Here is a 5119-nt window from a genome sequence, read left to right as displayed (position 1 = left end):
TTTCAAAAGCCATTGTTTTGCTCTGTGGGGTGGCGAATCATCAGGTCCACAAGTCTAGAAAGCACAAGCTTAATGCTTGCGCATGGAGTGGTGTTCAGTTCTGCTTTGTGCCCATGGTTGTGCAACACTACATAGGAGTTCCTTCTCTAACATTTTCTAAACTCCATCCTAGTTCTACTCTCTTTATGTTATTTCTTAATTCATATATTTTCACTGTCACTATACATTTAAAGGGAATACTTAAAAACAAAGTTGGCAGGAAACAGAACCTGTTAGAAGCCAGATCCTAATACAATCTCAAACACTAATAACTGTTCATTTCTTTGCCCATTGTATTATTTTCTGCATATGATTATCACACAATACTTAACATACGACAAAGATTTTATTCATGTAACTGAGTACACCTATTAACAAAAGCAATAGCACATTGGAATCAAATTAAGAACAAGCCTGATTTACTTGCCAAAAATAACTTATAAGAACCAATCATTCTCTTCTACATAAGAATATTTTCGGAACACCTGAGCCGCTTAGTCAGTTAAGCGTCTGACTTCGGCTCAGGTCATGATCTCATGGTTGTGGGTTGGAGCCCCGCATCGGGTTCTGCGCTGACAGCTCAGAACCTGAAACCTGCTTCAGATTCTGTCTCTCTCTTTCTCTCTCTGCCCCCAGTCTGCTCATGCTCTGTCTCTGTCTCTCAAAGATGAATAAATGCTTTAAAAAACATTTTCAACCCACTGACAAAAATATCAGCATACACCAGTACCTCTGCAAAAGTGCCTTGAAACTCACAAAACTTTCCAAGATTCTATGGACTAGTCAATATGTAAGTCAAACAAAAAGTGTATTTCAGTACTTTAAAATCTTAAAATATGCAAAATAGCCTTAAATAAATTTATAATCACACTATTACTTGCCATTAATATGGAATAAACGATCCAAGATTTTAGTGCTACTGAAATAAAGAAAATAAATTCTATCAAGGTAGTATATAACCCTTCAATACTTGTGCATACAGTATTGCTTGGAGAAGGCATGACTTGTTTTCTCATGAGTTATTTAGATCATCGTCAAACTCAGTCTCCTCATTGCCATCATCATGTCTTTATTCCTCAATATGTAGATAATAGGATTCAGAACAGGTGTACTCAGAAAGTCCAAAATGCCAAGAAACCTATCCACTGGCACTGTGGGAAATGGCCACATATAAATAAAGATGCACAGTCTGATGAACAACATCACACCACAGTTATGTGAGCTAACAGAGTAGAAAAGATTTTAAACAAATCACCTCAGGAATGTTTCCATACAGTGACTGGTATGAAGTACAGGGGATAAGTAATAAGAAGAAAGTGCCCATGGAAACAAACCCACTGTTGGCACTAACCGTGAACTCCATTCTGTCGGTGTCTGTGCAGGAAAGTCTGATAAACCAAGGATGGTCAAATAAAAGCTATCTATCTCATTAGAACCACAAAACAGCAAATGGACAACAAAGGCTAACTGGGCCACTGAGTGAATGAAGTCAGTAGCCTAAGCACCAGACAGGAGGAAGATGCACATGATAGTCAGGTAGTGGAGGAGCTTGCATATGGCCACATATCAGTCCAAGGCCAGAGCAATGAGCAGGACCATTTCAGATCCATCAAGGATATGATGTGCAAACATCTGGTGACATACCCTGAACGTATGTGGTTTTGTACCCAGAATACAGGTCAGAATCATCTTAGGAACCCATATGGTCGGAAGACACAAATCAACAAATGAGAGTTTAGCTAAAAGGAAGTACCTGGGGTGGGTAAGGTAAATGAGATCAAAAGCCACTGTAAACACAACAAGGAGGTTTCCCAGGACAGTTGTTACACAAAATCCAGTAGAGAAAGCAAGGAGAAAAACACAGCACTGGTCTATAAGTAGAAAGTGCCAGGAATACAAATTAAGACACTTCAGAGTAATTTGCTTCATATATTTGTTGTGTCTATGATACTTAAAAGACCAAAACCAAAAGACCAAAATAATGAAGAATTTATCAAAAATTATTATTTAAAAACACACATTTAAGCTTTTATTAAATCTGATTTTCGGAAGAAATCTTCAGTAAAAGCTGTAAGGTCTTTTTTTTTTAATAGTGTGTTAACTTACTCATTTGGCTAATATTTTTCATGAGTATAACTAACATTCTTAGTAAGAATCTACCATTTTCCTAATACTATGTGAAGTTTTGAGGTAAAACACTGATCCTGACATTAGGAGGTTTACAGGTTAATGTTGGAACTAGACATTAAATAGCTTTACATACAGACAGAACTCTGATAACTTATTTAAAGAAATGAATTGGGAAGAACATATTTCTTAGGCAGAACCATAAAAGTGCATATGACCTTTCCTTCAGCAAGATCCTCAGGGCACTTCGAATAGAAGAAAGAGGCAATATCAGGAAACCCAACAACTGGACATACATTTCTTTCTATGAAAGTCTGTCTAATCTTTCCTTCTTCAAAATGCATCTGAGACCAAGGAGGAAAAGATAGAAATGAAAAAAAAAATGAATTTCTCCATTGTGTAGAAGTGAAACTTTACTTCTCAATTTAAGAACTTAATTCTTAAATTTGGGGGCTCTGCTTTAGGAATTTGGCATTCAGAGATTACTTACATTGAAGCACTCTTTAAACAAAATAATTTGATTTAAAGACTATTTAAATATTTATGTAAAGGAAAAACATTGATAACAGAGAATTAAAAGAGGAAGCAGCTAATCTCTTAATGACTGAGGTAAAGAAGTATTTAAGATGCTATCAACTTCAGGGGGTCTGGGTGGCTCAGTAAGTGGAGAATCTCACTCTTGATTTTGGCACAGGTCATGATAGCAGGGTCATGGGACTCTCTCTCTCTCCCTCTTCCCCACTCGTGCTTTCTAATTATTTAAAAATAAAAAAATTAAAAAGATACCTTGAACTTCACAGCAACTTCTCAGTAACCTACTCTTCTGTCCATAAACAACATATTTTATGAGGTCACAGTTTTGAATTCATATATCCTCATGATATATTTCTGAGTATTCATCATGGTCCATTAACGGAGACTTCTCACATAATAATAGCAACTACTCTTATAGATGAATAATGTTGACAATTATCCAGTGTTTCCTAGTCACGATTGTGAATTAGAATTACCTGAAGCAGCTTATAGTAAAAAGCAAGTTTCTGGGATTCATTCCAAGAATTCTAATTCAGCAAAGCAAGAAAGGATCCAGATTATCTGGATTTGTAAAAGAATCCCAGATGATTTCAATGTTGTCAGTCTTCAAAGTACAGTTTGAAAAACACTGTATTCTGTATTTTAATTTATTTCAAAAAGGAAAGTGAGTTTCATAAATGATTCCTCAAAATTCAAAGAAGTTTCCTTATTTAAAATCTATGGTGGAATTTAAGAAATGGGAAAGAGAAAGAGAGAGAGAAAGAAAGAAAGAAAGACAGACAGACAGACAGAAGGGGGGAGAGAGAGGGAGACAGACAGGGAAAGGGAGAGGGAAGGAGGGAAAAGTAGGGAGGCAAACTGAGAAATAGACTCTCTAACTAGAGAGAACTGTTACCAGAGGGGAGGTGGGGGTTATGGGCAAAATAGGTGATGGGGATTAAGGAGAGTACTTGTGATGAGACCCCAGTGTTGTATGGAAGTGTTGAATCACTATATTGTACACCTGAAAGTAATATTACAGTGTATGTTAACTAATTGAAATTTAAATAAACACTTGTAAAAACTAACTGTATGGCTCCCTGTGCACTGACAATGACAAGTTCCCTGCAAAAGCCCACAGTTTGGGGAAAGCTGGTGACTTTACTCACTCAAGCTTCACTAACATGCCAAGCAGCTATGCTTATCCAGTCCAGACACCTAAATTCCAGGGATTTCTGTGCCTAAAGCAAGAGTGCAGGGTCCACATCCATCTTCATGGATCTGACCAAAGCAAGAAGGAGAGCTAAGCAGAGACAGGGGATGAGACAAGAGCCATGGATACTTCTACAAAGTCATAAACACCTGTGGGTTCTAACATCTATTTCAGCATATATTTAGGACTGGTTCTGGGCTAAACACTGTGTGTGTGTGTGTGTGTGTGTGTGTGTGTGTGTACAGTAACAGGACAAAATACAGTTTTCTCAGGAATCAGAGAAAAATTGAGGTAGTAAGGGAAGCCTTTCCTAATCATCAGGAATGGATTAAGTTTCCTCTCCTGTACTCTCACTCATCATGTTTATCTCTATCACAGTTCTCACCTGACAGCATATTTTATGGCTATATACTTGCTTTTATTCCACTAAACTGGGAATAATCTATATCCACCCCTAACTCTATTCTTGGAATCTGAAATATAGCAGGTGCTTGACAAACACTTATTAATTGAATAAATGTGCAAATAGTGGTAGATACATCTTGAGGGTAAAAATGGCTACGTGTAAAGTCTACAAAGCCAATAATCAGTACTACACCAATAAAAAAAAAAAAGAAAATTAATCCTAAGGCAGATTTCCTTTTGAGTTCCTCCCCTTCCCCCCCCTCCGTGTTACAGGCACTCTAGAAGCACTTCAGAAGCTGAAATGACTGTGATGTGATTCTTGTCCCAAAATAAAGCTGTCTCAATTGAAGTGGAAGACAGTGAAAAACTAGCCCCATTTCTGAGTCTCATTCTCATGAACTCTCTGGAAAGCCCTCAATGTTCGCATTTTAATCAGGAGTATGTGTAAAATAGTACTAATCACCTCCTCACTGGGACAACCACAACAACATATTTTCCCCATCAGTTCAGGCACCAGACTGACCACAACCGCTGTCTGACCCACACAGCTAAGAAATCACTGCCATGGCCCTGACAGGGCTGCCCAAGGTTAGGTCAAAGTTCAGGTATACAACGTAATAATTCCCTGCTTGTATATACTGTGAAATCATCATCACAATACAGGCCCCCAACTACATGGCCAGGAGGAAGGAGGACCAAACCTACCAGAGGCCGATCCAGAGAACAGTCCTTGTGGTGGATCATTATGTGGGGCCCATCAAGGACGTGCATGGCCGGAACATCACGCAAAGGGCGGGGGAGAGCACTGCACGAGGAAAACAC

General features: G+C 38.2%; 1 pseudogene; it reads right to left on the bottom strand.

Moving 5' to 3' along the window:
• Positions 1-5068, bottom strand: part of LOC115302273 — a 9849-nt pseudogene extending 4781 nt beyond the window's left edge.
• Positions 5069-5119: the final 51 nt, after the last annotated feature.

The sequence above is a fragment of the Suricata suricatta genome, chromosome 9 (assembly GCF_006229205.1).
Source record: "Suricata suricatta isolate VVHF042 chromosome 9, meerkat_22Aug2017_6uvM2_HiC, whole genome shotgun sequence".
Classification (NCBI taxonomy): Eukaryota; Metazoa; Chordata; class Mammalia; order Carnivora; family Herpestidae; genus Suricata; species Suricata suricatta.
The sequence above is the reverse complement of the archived record's forward strand: the minus strand, read 5'-3'. Positions and strand labels throughout refer to the sequence as shown.